The sequence below is a fragment of the Apodemus sylvaticus genome, chromosome 15 (assembly GCF_947179515.1).
Source record: "Apodemus sylvaticus chromosome 15, mApoSyl1.1, whole genome shotgun sequence".
NCBI lineage: Eukaryota > Metazoa > Chordata > Mammalia > Rodentia > Muridae > Apodemus > Apodemus sylvaticus.
Window position 1 is genome coordinate 83,555,650 of NC_067486.1, and position 14,754 is coordinate 83,570,403.

The following is a 14,754-nucleotide window of genomic DNA, read 5'->3' on the forward strand; positions in this document are numbered from 1 at the left end:
CCTCCATCTGCCACAGGGGATCAAACATCCAGCAGGGGGATGACTCTAACCGCCTAGCACCCACATGGGTCTCACAACTGTTCACAACTCCAGTCCCCGGGGATCTAATGCCGTCCTCTGTCTTCTTTGTTCACTAACCACACACATGGTGTACAGACACACATGCAGGCAGAATACACATACACATAAAAGGAACATAATTATAAACAAAAGTTAAAATAGCATCTATTTATTCTATGTATGTAGGTGGGTATGTGTGTAGATGTGCGCATGTATGAATAAGTGTGCATGTGAATGTAGATGTGTGTGTGTGTATGTATAGGAGCATGTGTATAGATGTGGGTGTAGGTGTGTGTTTGAGTGTCTGTGTAGGTATATACATGAATGTGTGTTTGTTGGGGCATGTGTATAGGTGTATCGAGGTGTGTGTGTTAATGTATCTAGGGGTATGTGTATAGGAGTGTGTAAGTATATGTATATAGGTGTGTGTAAATATGTGTATGAGTGGCCAGGCAGTGGTGGCACATGCCTTTAATCCCAGCACTTGGGAGGCAGAGGCAGGCAGATTTCTGAGTTTGAGACCAGCCCGGTCTACAGAGTGACTTCCAGGACAGCCAGGGCTACACAGAGAAACCCTGTCTCAAAAAAAACAAACAAACAAACAAAAACAAGTGTGTGTGTGTGTGTGTGTGTGTGTGTGAGTGTGTGAGTGTAGGCATATTGGTGTGTGTGCAGTAGAGGTGTATGTGTGTGAGTTTGTGGAGGTGTCCTGTGGAGGTCAGAGTACAACTCTAGGTTTGGTTCTCTCCTGCCACCTTGTGGGATCTGGAGATTGAACTCAGGTCCTGAGGACCTGTGTGTGCACACCTGCTTGCTGAGAAATCTCCCCAACACAGGTGTATCCATCTCATTAGTATCCAATTTGCTTTGCCTATTTTTAATAAGTGATAAAATTTGGACATGGTGGTGGACACCTTTAATCCTAGCACTCAAGAGGCAGAGGTAGAGGCAGAGACAGAGGCAGAGGCCGGTGGATCGTAGTGAATTTAAGGCCAGCCTGGTCCACATAAGAGATTTCCAGGACATCCAGGGCTACACAGAGATGCCCTGTCTCAAAGCATGCAAGCAAACAACAACAGCGATATGTTGGGGATTTCATTTGTGCTTACATAGGAATTCACAAGTCCCATCTGTTGCGTGTCCCTGCCAACAGCTGGTTTTCTGACTGGTCAGTAAAGAACCAGCAGCCAATGGCAGGGGCTCAGAGGCGGGACTTTAAGGATTGCGGGCGAAGAAATGCAGGAGACTCCTCAGAGCTCTCAGAAGGAAGGACGAGGATACACACGTGAGAGCTGTGGAAGACGGAGAACCAGCCATGTAAGAGTCAGGGAAGAGCGGCCCCTGAGGCCACTCCCCCACTGGGTCTGGGGTAGCAGAGATAAAGTACAGATTTTAGTAATGACTTAAGAATATCAGAGGGGAGTGTGTTAGCCACGTGGAGGTTCAGGAGTGGACCAGCCATTGAGCTAGTTAAGGCAAATTAAAATACAAAGGCAGTATGTGTGTGTGTGCTTTAAAAAATTATTTATTATATGTAAGTACACTGTAGCTGTCTTCAAACACTCCAGAAGAGGGAGTCAGATCTTGTTACAGATGGTTGTGAGCCACCATGTGGTTGCTGGGATTTGAACTCAGGTCCTCTGGAAGAGCAGTTGGAGCTCTTAACCACTAAGCTATCTCTCCAGCCCACAGTGTGTGTTTTTCAGTCCAAGATCCAGAGCATCTGGGCAGGCAGAGTAAAACATGAGACGACCCCTCCAGGAGCTCAGAGTGGTTGAAAGACTCATGGCACCAACAATAAATAATAAACGGTAAAATTATGTGTGTACCAAAGTTGTACATGTATAATTTTGGTTTTCGTTTTAATTGAGACAGCTTCCCATTGTGTATCTTCGGCTGTGTTGGAACTCACTGTGTAGACCAGGCTGGTCTTGAATTCATAGAGGTCCTCCTGCTTCTGCCTTCTAAGGCTGGAATTAAAGCTTTGTGCTATCAGACTCAACCAAAATAAAGTTGCTTTGATTTATCATCAATTATATTTGATTTGCACACCTATTCTACATACCTACAAAGCCAGGGCCATGTAAAATTACTCAGGTGCAAAGGGTGGTAGGCAGAAAAGAAATTAAAAGCCTGCTCTAAAGATTTCAAGGTGTCTATGGTCCCCTTAATACCCATCTCCCCAGCTCTCCTGGCCCTGCCCATTACTCTCCCGGCCCCGCCCATTGCTCGCCTGGTCCCGCCCATTGCTCTCCCGGCCCCGCCCATTGCTCTCCTGGTCCCGCCCATAGCTCTCCCGGCCCCGCCCATTGCTCGCCTGGCTTCTGCCCACTGATGGATTTCTGGCTAGCTCTTTTTCATTTGTTTTCATAGAAACCCTATTCTAAATACTGGGATTTGTCTTCATTTAGCTATTTAAACTCACTCTATATGTACTGTTATCTACTGTTGTACAATAGATTGCCTCCCCTCAAATAAATGGGTCAAATCAACAGAGTTTAGTTGTTTTTGCTAAATGCGCTTTCTCAGGACGGTTCCTGAGATGTACCGTCCAGGTCAGTTCCACTTCTGGGTAATAAAGCTGAAGGACATAAACAAGAGCCCAGTTTCTTGCTGTTGAGATCTGAAGTCCTTAAGATATGGTGTTGGCTCTCCCAGAGTGATCCAAGATACACTTTATGATCTAGTTTAATGATTCACACATTGACATTTTCACAGTATTTTGTTTCAGAGGCCTACCTAAACATGGGAGATATTATTACCAGGGTGTAAAATGCGTTTAAGTCAGAATTTTCAGGGCCATTCAGGAAGCTAGCCTTCACAGCAGAAGTCTGGGGACTGGTGGCCAACCCATGGTGAGACTGCTGATGCTGGCCGTACAGCTGTGGTGGCGAAGCTCGCCCCGATTTAGTGGATGAGGTGGGAGTGAGTGCCAGAGCTCTCGATGAACTTTAGGCTTTCACCGAGATCTTTCCCAGCAATTGAGGGTAGGCATTGGGAGGTTGTCACCTCTCCAGTCTGATGGCTCCGGTCAGTTCCACCTTCTAGAGTGCGACTGAGCCCATCCAATCTGAGTTCCGTTACGAGTGTCCGGCCCCGAGAGCAGAGCAGTGCGCCAGGGTACATGGAGCTCCAGCAGCAGGTGCGAAGGCTAAGCTGCCCGCCCGCCCGCTCCTCCCAGGGAGGAGCAGCTCGCACTCGCTCAGAGAGGCTTCTTGGGGCCACTGTCACTGCAACCGGAGCAGAGGGATTCTTTCGCTCTCCCAGTAAATGCCTATTTGCAGAAACCTGAAGGAAAAAATATTCAGATGTGAGATTCTTCAGAAAACACCAGTGAAAGCTGCACAAATTAAAGACACTTTCCGGCACCGTGCGGCCAAACCAGAGTCTACCACACCCGCACAAAAGGACATTTAGCTTAATAGTTAATAAAAACATGTTATTGAAAATTTCATGCGCTTTACTTTGAGCATACTTTACCACCCCCAACTGTACCCACACCAAACCTCCTTTTGCTTCTCACCCAACTTTGAAATTACGTTTTTCCTTCCTTGCTGCTTTGTATTGTCCAGCTAGTCCTGGGCTGTGCCTTGCTCTGGGGTGTGGTCAGCCTACCAGGGTACCAATCTACAATAGTAATAAAAACAAGAAGACCAAAAAACCAAAAATCAAAAAGACCAATTCTCTATCTCCAGGAGCTGTCAAATGCTAATAGCACTTCAGAAAGTGCCCACCTCCTTCCTATGCAGGGATTGTTGTCTGTCTGGGGCCTGTGTGTGCTGTCAAAACTGCTATGAGCTCATATGTGCATCTGCTCTATTTTATCTGAAAAATACTGCTTCCTTGGAGTTAGCCACCTCCTCTGGTTTATTGTAGATAAAAAGGAGAGCATAGCCAGAGGCAAGAACATCTGGGAGAATACAAAGTGAACGTGACCCTGAGCTGGGCCATGTGAGGAGAGGGGAGAGGGGACAGGGTAGAGCCAGGAGATCAAAAGGGCAGGGATGGTAACGGGCAAAATATAAAAAAACGGATCAGTGTAGCCAAGACAGTTGGATTATATAGGACATGGCACTGAGAGGAGGGCAGCCCAGGCAGTCTCTCTACGGGAGAGATTTAGGGTAAGGTGGGGCATGCAAGCCATACCCTTGAATAGGTAGGGATTGAAGAATGTTGGGAGAACCCGGTGGCCAAGTTTGATATCATACATAGGAAACTCAATTAGCCATTTAACCTGGATTTGAGACCTAACATCCCAGCCTTTTGTTGATAATAAATGATAACAGATGATGTAATCTTTTCTGTGACCACTTCTGCTGACACTGGGGTATCATTGTTGGGAATTCAAGAAAGCTGGGATGCTGCTGGTCAAGGCCTGGAAGGGGTGGGTGGTGAAGGCTGTTTTGCTGTCCAGGCTTTGAGGGTCCATCTGGAGCTAGGGAAGTGCAGGCCCCTGTGGAGCCACCTCGAAGTCAGCTGGGACAGATATAGTTAGGGCAGAAGGTAAAGTTAAGACATTTAGAGGAAAGGGTTTATCCAAGATGTATATTTGAAACTTCCAGCCTGGTAGCTATGGGAGAGAATTGCCAACTCCAGGGAAAGGGAAACATCTCCAGAAATAGAGTAGGCAGGGAAACTTAGGCTGTTGGTTGACTTATCTGGAGTCTGATCTATGAGAGGTGGATCCAAGCCAACTCTCTGAAGCTTATAAGATTTTTTTTTAAGTTTACAAAAATGTAAAAGTTTTATATATGTTAGCATTACCATGGATAGGGTAAATGCGGCAAGAGTGTGGAGTACCTTTGGCGGACCCATGCCGAGATGTGCCACTGAGAAATTATGCCATGCAGCAGATCTAGAGTAAGAAGTTTATTGGGGGAAGGGAGAAACTGAAAATCTATCTGTCTCAGAGTGAGGACGTGAGGGAGAAATGGAGACAGACAGATAGGTAGATCTGGTATGAGGAGCTTTTAGGCGCCACATCTGTCACACCTGTCTGGCAGGTGATGACTAGCTAGATGATTGCAGCTCCTTGAAAGGGACAAAGAACGGTGGATTATTGTATCTCCTTTTAGACTAAAAAGAAATAAGTCTTAAATATTTTATATTGATACTGAATTTTTATGATGATAAATTTATGTATATTTATTTTTTATTTATGATATATTTATGTATATATGTATATTTGCTATAACATACTGTATATATGATTCAACTCTTGTTTAAGGTTTGTGTGACAATGCAACTCAATTAAAAATGTAATGTATAGCCGGGCAGTGGTGGCGCACGCCTGTAATCCCAGCACTCTGGGAGGCAGAGGCAGGCGGATTTCTGAGTTCAAGGCCAGCCTGGTCTACAGAGTGAGTTCCAGGACAGCCAGGGCTATACAGAGAAACCCTGTCTCGGAAAAAAACAAACAAACAAACAAAAAAAACTGTAATGTATAGATCTAGTTTTATGAAAGCTACTGTCATAAACCGTTAAGGATAATTAAATACAAGTTAGTAGTCAGTCACCTATAAATAGTCATACTTGTGGTCATATTAGGTAATTGAAGTAGAAATCTCTGGTTTCTTTGGAGACGCAGTTGTATGTATCATGTGATGTTTTTCTGGAAACTGTCTTATGAGGATGTTTTGCTGAGAACAGACACATGGTTATTTTTCTGGATGTAGTCTGGGAAAAGGGAATGTGACGTTTTGCAAGAGCAGACATTTGAGAAAACATTTGATGTTTGGAAAGAGTATTAATATGACACAGCAGACAGTGGACAATGCTGTGTGGTTGGATCACCTTGACACTCTTTGCTGGTCATTGTTTGTCATGACTTCACAGAGAGAAACACACCAAAGAACTCCAGGTAGTGTTCTGGTGGCTTCTTGCCACTTCTGCGGACGTGGGCCAATTGGCAAACCTCATGGTTTCTTCTGGATCGAACTGCTGATATCCTAACAATGAGAATTAGCTTCACTCCAAAGAACTATTTCTACCTTTCCTTTCCACTCCCTCTGGTGGGTGATGGGCTAGAAGGGAGGTTAAAGCATTTCAAAACCCTTATTAAAGGTAGATTCTGAAAACTATAAGCCTTCAGGTGCTAATTTTGTTAATTATAGATAGAGATAAGCCTTATTTAGCCTCCTGTATGTTTTCAAGGTTAAACAGAAAGTAAGTAGCTAGAAACACTCTTTTTCTATTTAGATACCAAGATGGACAGGTGGTTCTCAAACACTTAGGAGAGCGCAGAATATGACATTTAAGATTTTTTTGGGTTTTGTTTTTGTTTTGTTTTTTTTTGTTTTTGTTTTTGGTTGTTGTTGTTGTTTTTTTTTTTTTTTTTTTTTTTTTTTTTTTTTTTTGAGACAGGGTTTCTCTGTGTAGCCCTGGCTGTCCTGGAACTCACTCTGTAGACCAGGCTGGCCTTGAACTCAGAAATCTGCCTGCTTCTGCCTCCCAGAGTGCTGGGATTACAGGCGTGCGCCAGCACCGCCTGGCAGACCAAGTCTTTCTAATAGCTGCTCTTACAAACTGTTTAGTAATTAAGATTAAGTAATGCAAGTTAAAGCTCGGATAGTAAACTCATGATTATATTAGATTATGATCTAATTACAATTAAGTGTTTTACATTTTATTCAAATAGTAAATAGCTAAGAGTAGTCAAGGTTTAACAGCCCAGATATACTATATATATTAAAATAGTCTTCAAAACCATCAGAGATCCACAGATTATGGCATTTAAAATCATTTCATTATTAATAGATTTTTTGACTAGGAAACACGTCTGTTCCTGACCTTACCCCCTTCCCACTTCAAAGAAGGTATTGAGCATCATTACCTCCAATTGGAGTCTCTTCAGTTGTGGCAAGCTAGCCACTGGGTAAAATATACCTTAATTTCATCTGCATAAAATTACTGTCCAAAAAAGGACAAATTATATGTGGGATAGTTGATTGATAAGCTCTGCCAAGACAGATAAGCTAGTCCGTCATAATTCCTGCTTCACTTAAGGTCTGTCGGATGGTTCTGGGCCAGAAGGCTGAAGACAGATGCTCCAGTATTATAGGAATATTGGGGACTGTCAACGCAGTCAGCTGTCTCTACAAATTCTATGTTTTGGAATCGAAGTCTTTGTGCTTCCAAAATATTCAGATAATGTTTAATTCTTTCTCAGATCTCTGATGGGGTTGAAGACTAGTTATAGTCTCATAAATGAACTTTAGTTGTTTAGCATTAGAGAGGATGTTCTAGGGGATGGAGAGATGGCTTAGTGGTTAAGAGCACTGACCACTCTTCCAGAGGTCCTGAGTTCAATTCCCAGCAACCACATGGTGGCTCACAACCATCTGTGCTGGGATCTGATGCCCTCTTCTGGTGTGTCTGAAGAGAGCAATGGTGTACTCATATACATAAAGATGTTCTAGATTTGAAAGGATGGTTCTTAGATGGTATTACAAGTTAAAATAAAACATAATTCAGATATAAAATTATAAAGTTTTTAAGTTAGAATAGATAATAATGTGTTTAAATTGACAAATATAATGGAGTAGACATTATAAGTGGATATCATACCTTATAATTTGCATAATTGCAATAATTGTGTTCAATTTATATCTGAGAGGAAGGAACTTTTTAATTGATTAAAAAGGGGGAAACGTAGTGGATTTGGCTTAATGCATCTCATATTCTAATGTTAATTTTGGTCCCCAAATCTGCTTACACAAGCTTGTAGCTTCTGGGATCCTGTGCTCAGTTTGTTCTGATTGGTAAATAAAGTTTCCAACAACCAATAGCTGTGGAGCTGATACAGAGGCAAGACTTGAGAATTCCTGGGCTTGGGACCTGGAGGAGGAGGAGGAAGAGGAGGAGAGAGGGGGAGGAGGAGGAGAAGGAGAGGAGGAGGAGAGGAGGAGAGGAGGAGAGGGGGAAGAGGAGGAGGAGGAGGAAAGGAGGAGAAGGAGAGGAGGAGGAGAGGGGGAGGGGGAGGAGGAGGAGAAGGAGGAGGGGAAGAAGAGGAGAGGAGGAGAGGGGGAGAGGGGGAAGAGGAAGAGGAGGAGGAGGAGGGGAGGAGAGAGTGGGAGGAGGAGGAGAAGGAGGAGGAGAAGAGGAGGAGGACAGGGGAGAGGGGGAGAGAGGAGGAGGAGAGGAGGAGGAGAAGGAGAGGAGGAGGAGAGGGGGAGAAGGGGAAGAGGAGGAGGAGAGGAGGAGGGGAGGAGAGGGGGAGGAGGAGGAGGAGAGGAGGAGGAGAGGGGAGAGGGGGGAGAGAGGGGAAGGAGGAGAGGAGGAGGAGAGGGGAGAGGGGGAGAGAGGGGAAGGAGGAGAGGAGAGGGGAGAGGGGGAGAGAGGGGGAGGAAGAGAAGAGGGGGAGGAGGAGAGGAGGAGAAGAGGAGAGGAAGGAGGAGGAGAGGGGGAGAAGAGGGGGAGGAGGAGGAGGAGAGGGGGAAAGGGGAGATCCATCATGGCAGGGAAGTGAGGAGGAGGGAGAGCCGACATGCCTGAGGAGAGTGCAGGCAGAGCATGGCCTCCATGGGAAGGAGCCCGGAGTGCGGCCCAGGAGGTCCAGGCAGCCCAGACAGAATAGTGTTCAGTGAGCAATACGGCGGGATTGTGGTGGGAGGTGGATTAACTGCATGGGAATTAGGCAGTGGCTCAGCTATTTGCTGCTTATGGTATATTAAAATATATAAAATACAAAGGCTGCGTGAGCGTCTTTCATTCAGGGGCACCAAGCATTGAGGAGAGCCTGCTGCTGGTGGTGAGTAAATATTTAATTCATCAGTTTTTAAGAATGGGAAGTAGAGAATCCTTAGAGAGAAGAGACTTGGAAGCACAGAGCGCAGCTAGTTTAGATGTAAGAGTTTGGATCATTTGCTTGAGCAGTAGCAGAGAATCTGGACATTGAAATGCCATGCCAACCTCTGCCACTGGTCTGCACCGAGGCCAAGCTGTTTGTTGTCCAAGGAGGAAAGGGAGAGAAGGTCAGAAATGAAAATCAGCGGGCAGAAGGGGCCCAGCGAGCACAGTAGGTCTGCAGGCTCCAGGAATAGCTGAGAGGAAGTAGAGAGGACAGGAGACAGTAAATGTCTTCAGTGGAGATGCCCAGAAAGGTGCAGCAGGCCAAAGCAGGAGATGCAAGGGACCGTGTGGGTGCTTGGGAGGGCGGGGGAGGCGCGAGGAGCAGAGAGAGGAGGGCACAGTCAAGGAGGACTGGGTCAGCTCGTGGAGGGGGCGCCAGCAGGAAGTGATCTGCATAGACCCCGGGGAGTCAGATTGGTAGCTTGGTTCAGAAAGGCCAGGTTCTGTGGAAAGGAACTTAGATATGCCAACCATAGGGCTTCAACACCAGATGAATTAAAAAAAACAAACCTTCCTCCTAGGAACGGTCCACAGACAGCGCTCCAGAATATAGACACTGTCTCAAAAGACAAGTAAACACATTTTTGGAACTCTTTATGCAAACCAAGCTGTCCTTGAACTCACAGAGACCTGCTTGCCTCTGCCTCCTGAGTGCCAAGATTAGAGGCATGTGACACCAAGCCATGCTTGTTTTTTAAATTTTATACAGGACACTAAGCATTTCTTTTATAAGGAGATAAAGAATATTTTAAAAAGAAATAATCTTAGATTTGGAGGAATTATATTCCCTTGGAGCCAAGGACACAGAATCTCTCTTGTCCTCGAGGAATGAGAATGTTTGTGTCACTTCAGGAATGGGTGACTTTCAAGGGTATGACCACAGACTTTACCCAGGAGGAGTGGGGTCAGCTGGATTCTCCTCAAAGGCTCTGTGTCAGGAGGTGACGCTGGAGAACTACCAGAACCTTCTTGCCCTCCGTAAGCAGGCTCCTCCAAACCCGGATGTCTGCTGTCCGCTTTCTTTCCATGTTAGGGAAGAGCCCTTTGGTAGCTATCAGTGCTGGTGTATCTACACCACGTGCACCACGCCAGAAGTACCCAGACGCAGACCCTGGCCTTGAGCTGTGACTGGTTCCGGAGCCAGGCCACGTAAGAGGAGCTAAGGTGGCACTAGGAGCCTTAGAGTCTTTTCAGGTGACAAATGGGGGGGGGTGGCATTCATAAACTTGAGAGCGTCTGCTGCCATGGGATCTGTATCTGAGACCCTTCAATGTGGGACCCATAGGCTTCACGTTCCTGGTGATGACACCCCTGTCCCTTTACTTGTCTGTGTTCATGGGTTGACATAGCACAGCAACCTGCTGTTTCCCCCCTTTCCCTACTCCCCTCAGGAGCAGGGCCTCAACTGCACAGATCAGACACGATCTCCCGCCGGGAAGGAGATGAGGAGCGCTGGGAGGAGCGCGGGAAGATCCCAGGTGAGGTGACACCTGAGGTGTTACCTTAAAGGGTTAACGACTTCCCCACGCCCCTCCGCCCCTCCCTCCTGGACGCTCCCTGACTTGGTTTCCTTTCTTTCCTCAGCCCTTCTGCTTGACCCGATCTGTGCCTTGCCACGCCCACCCAGCCCTGTCCTCTCTCTGCTGTGTGCTGAGGACCAGCTGTGAGTCAGAGACTGCGGGACACAGCGCTGGGCAAAGCTCATCCCAGTCTGCGCTGTGCGGAGTCTGTGAGGGTGGATGAGGACCGAGCACGTGAGAGACAGGAGTCAGGGAGAGAGGTGGGAGAGCCCGGAGTGGGGCGGCACGGGAAGGGCGGGACAAGGCTCGTGACACAGCCCACTCTATCTAGGAGAGGCGGGGACAGATGCTCAACGGGAGTAGGCTGCTGGGGCAGGACCTCGCCCTGGTCTTCTGCTCACTTTGTGGCTAAGCCTCAGACCAAAGTCCTCCTCCCCCTCGGAGGCAGGGTGTGGGAGAATGGATTGGGTTTTTCTGGGAGGGGGAAACCGGGAAAGGGGTATAACACTGGAAATGCAAATGAAGACTATATCCAGTAAAAATTCAAATAAGTAAATAAATAAAGTGCAGCACACAGTGCACACTTTGGCACTCCAGGTGCCTTCTCTCCGGAGCGAACCTTCTGCTGTTTGGTAAGACAGTGGTTCTGGCTGAAGGCCTGGCCGCACTGGTACATTTGCAGGGCTTCGCGGAGGTGAGGACGCGCTGGGGCGCCGTGAGGTGGGAGTGCAGGCTGGAGGCCATGCTGGACTTGAAGGGCTTGTCGCCCGGGTGCGCCCTCTGGTGGACGGCGAGGCGTGCGCGGCTGTGGAAGGACAGTCCCCACACTTGAGTGGCTTGTCGCAGGTGTGGATGCGCTGGTTCACGTACCCACCCCCTGCCTCCAAAAACATGCCCCTCCACCCCACCCACTCCCAGCTACCCCGCCTCGATCTTCCCACGCTGGGGCATCTATCGAGCCTTCATAGGACCAAGGACCTCTCCGAGGAGAAGCCTTTCACCGTCCTGTTCAACAGGGGCCTGCTGAGCGCCACAGCTGGCAGGACTGCCAAGGCGAGTGGCATGGGCCTAAACACTTCGGGCACAGCAAAACTGTAAGCGATCCAATCAGGGTGACCCCCTCCGGTGGTTTCCCCACTCCCCCAAGTAATGTGTCATCAGCTCTAGACCGTCAGGGCCAGACTGCTGTCCCTCCAGGTGCAAAGGCCTGGCTGGCCTTAAGGTCGTCTCTTACCAGCCATCTCTCCTCCTAGGAGTGCTAGGGCTAAGGCACGTGCTGTCGCACTCAGATAATAAATGTGGTTTTGGTTTGGGGAGGATGGGTGGAGAGGCAGTATCCTGGAGGCCAGCCCAGTGGTGGAGCAAGACAGGGAAAGCAGGGCCTAGACTGGCTGCAGGCTCCTGAAACTCCCCATCCTCCTGACCCGAGCCCCGCTCCTGGGTTACCAGTGTGCACCGCCAAGCTCAGCCTGAAAGAGGGTGTGGGTCAGACAGCGCAGCTGTGGAGAACTCGCTTAGTGAGCACTGGCTCGGGCGCCAGCACCAAGGAAACAACTGAACAGCTGTCGTTTATGATAAGTTCGCCTCTGAAACTTGGACGCACTGCCTTCTGCTGTGCCCTGCGAACTTATACGTTAACTTTAAATCTGTTTTAGTCTCTATTGATGTTGCAGGAGTACAGACTTTTCCTATAAATACCTGAACTCTGTGTGTGAATGTGTGTGCACGTGCATGTGTGCATGTGCGCGTGTGCATGTGCATGTATGATCACACATTTGTGGAGGACGGAGGTTAAACACTGCGTGTCTTCTGTTGATCTCCACCATTTTTTTAAAAAGTTTAACTTATAGGCTACAAAGGCTGCTCGTCCTATAACTCTGGCTCCATGAGCAACCGCAAGGATACTTCCATGCACATATACATACCCACACCCAGAAGCATGCGCATACACGTATATAACTTAAAATAACAAATGTGAAAATATTCCCACTGGGACGGTGTGTGCTCTGTCTTGCAGACAGAGGTCAGAGGAGCCCTGGCTGCCCTGGAAATCACTCTGTAGACCACGCTGGCATCGAACTCACAGAGAGCTGCCTGTCTGCCTCCCAGTGCTGGGACTACAGGCCTGAGCCACCGTGCGCAGCTCAGAACACAGCTTTGAGGAGTCGGTTCTTATCGCCCTTTCTGCTGCTGTGATGTACGCAGAGGCTGAAATCCTAGGGGAGAAAACGAATGCTGGAATTGTAGACTGTGCCATGGATTCCTGGGTCATGAGGCTTGCGTGGCTAGGACTGTATACCTGAGCCATCCCTGATTGATTGATTGATGATTGATGGATTGATTCTGTGGGGTCTCTCGCTGAGCCTGGCATTTGAAGGAAGAGAAGGTAGATGAGGAGAAGCTGCGGTGTGGGGACGATGGGCAGGCACTGTCACACCCGGCAGCCCAGCCTTATTTATTCTAGAATAAATTTAAAAAACACCTCTCATGGGCCCTGAGCACTGTGACCTGCTCTCTGATATTGTTAATTTACACTGAAAGTAGCATCGCATTTATTGCCGACATTGACAGTTAATGAAGTAGATAATGTGTGTGTGTATGTGTGTGTCTATGTGAGGGTGCTCCTGTGTGTGTCTATGTGTGAGTGTGCACCTGTGTGTGTCTATGTGTGAGTGTGCACCTGTGTGTGTCTATGTGTGAGTGTGCACCTGTGTGTGTCTATGTGTGATGGTGCACCTGTGTGTGTCTATGTGTGAGTGTGCACCTGTGCGTGTCTATGTGTGACGGTGCTCCTGTGTGTGTGTCTATGTGTGAGGGTGCACCTGTGTGTGTCTATGTGTGAGAGTGCACCTGTGTGTCTATGTGTGAGTGTGCACCTGTGTGTGTCTCTGTGTGAGGGTGCTCCTGTGTGTGTCTATGTGTGAGTGTGCACCTGTGTGTGTCTCTCTGTGAGGGTGCACTTGTATGAGTCTCTGTGAGGGTGCTCTTGTATGTGTCTCTGTGAGGGTGCTCCTGTGTGTGTCTATGTGAGGGTGCTCCTGTGTGTGTCTCTGTGTGAGTGTGCACCTGTGTGTGTCTATGTGTGAGTATGCTCCTGTGTGTGTCTCTCTGTGAGGGTGCACCTGTGTGTGTCTATGTGAGGGTGCTCCTGTGTGTGTCTATGTGTGAGTGTGCACCTGTGTGTGTCTATGTGTGAGTATGCTCCTGTGTGTGTCTCTCTGTGAGGGTGCACCTGTGTGTGTCTATGTGAGGGTGCACCTGTGTGTGTCTATGTGAGTGTGCTCCTGTGTGTGTCTATGTGAGGGTGCACCTGTGTGTGTCTATGTGAGGGTGCACCTGTGTGTGTCTATGTGAGGGCGCTCCTGTGTGTCTATGTGTGAGTGTGCACCTGTGTGTGTCTATGTGTGAGTATGCTCCTGTGTGTGTCTCTCTGTGAGGGTGCACCTGTGTGTGTCTATGTGAGGGTGCACCTGTGTGTGTCTATGTGAGTGTGCTCCTGTGTGTGTCTATGTGAGGGTGCACCTGTGTGTGTCTATGTGAGGGTGCTCCTGTGTGTGTCTATGTGAGGGTGCTCCTGTGTGTGTCTATGTGAGGGTGCACCTGTATGTGTCTATGTGAGGGTGCTCCTGTGTGTGTCTATGTGAGGGTGCACCTGTATGTGTCTATGTGAGGGTGCACCTGTGTGTGTCTATGTGAGGGTGCTCCTGAGACCAGCACCCTCCCCAAGCACTGAGGGACCACAGCTTCAGGGTTATTTTTATCACACTTCTTTTTTGAAAATTGTTTGGATCTGCCTCTTGTTCCTCTTTCCTGTGAAGTCGAAGAAAGCAATATGCATACTGAAGAAATTTAATAAAGGTCAAAATTATAAGGACAAAAATAGCATCAGCATCAGCATCAGCTCCTGGGTCACTGGCTGAAGACTTGCGATGCTGGGCGTCCACATACAGCTCCTTGTAGCTTTTTATCTTTGCAGCTAGACATTGGCATTTACTTTTCTTTCTTTCTTTCTTTCTTTCTTTCTTTCTTTCTTTCTTTCTTTCTTTTTTCTCTCTTTCTTTCTTTTTTCTCTCTTTCTTTCTCTTCCTTCCTTTCCTTCTTTTTAAAATTGTTTTATATTTTATTTTATTTTTGAGATAGGGTTTCTCTGTGTAGGGTTCTCCTGAAACTCACTCCGCAGACCAGACTGGCCTTGAACTACCAAGCACTGGGATTAAAGGCCTGAGATTGAACCTCCAGAATCCGTGTGAAAGCCAGGTGTAGTGTACAGGTGTAAGCCCAGCTCCGAGCAGAGCAGGAGCTGTCGGCCCTTGAAGCTTTCTTG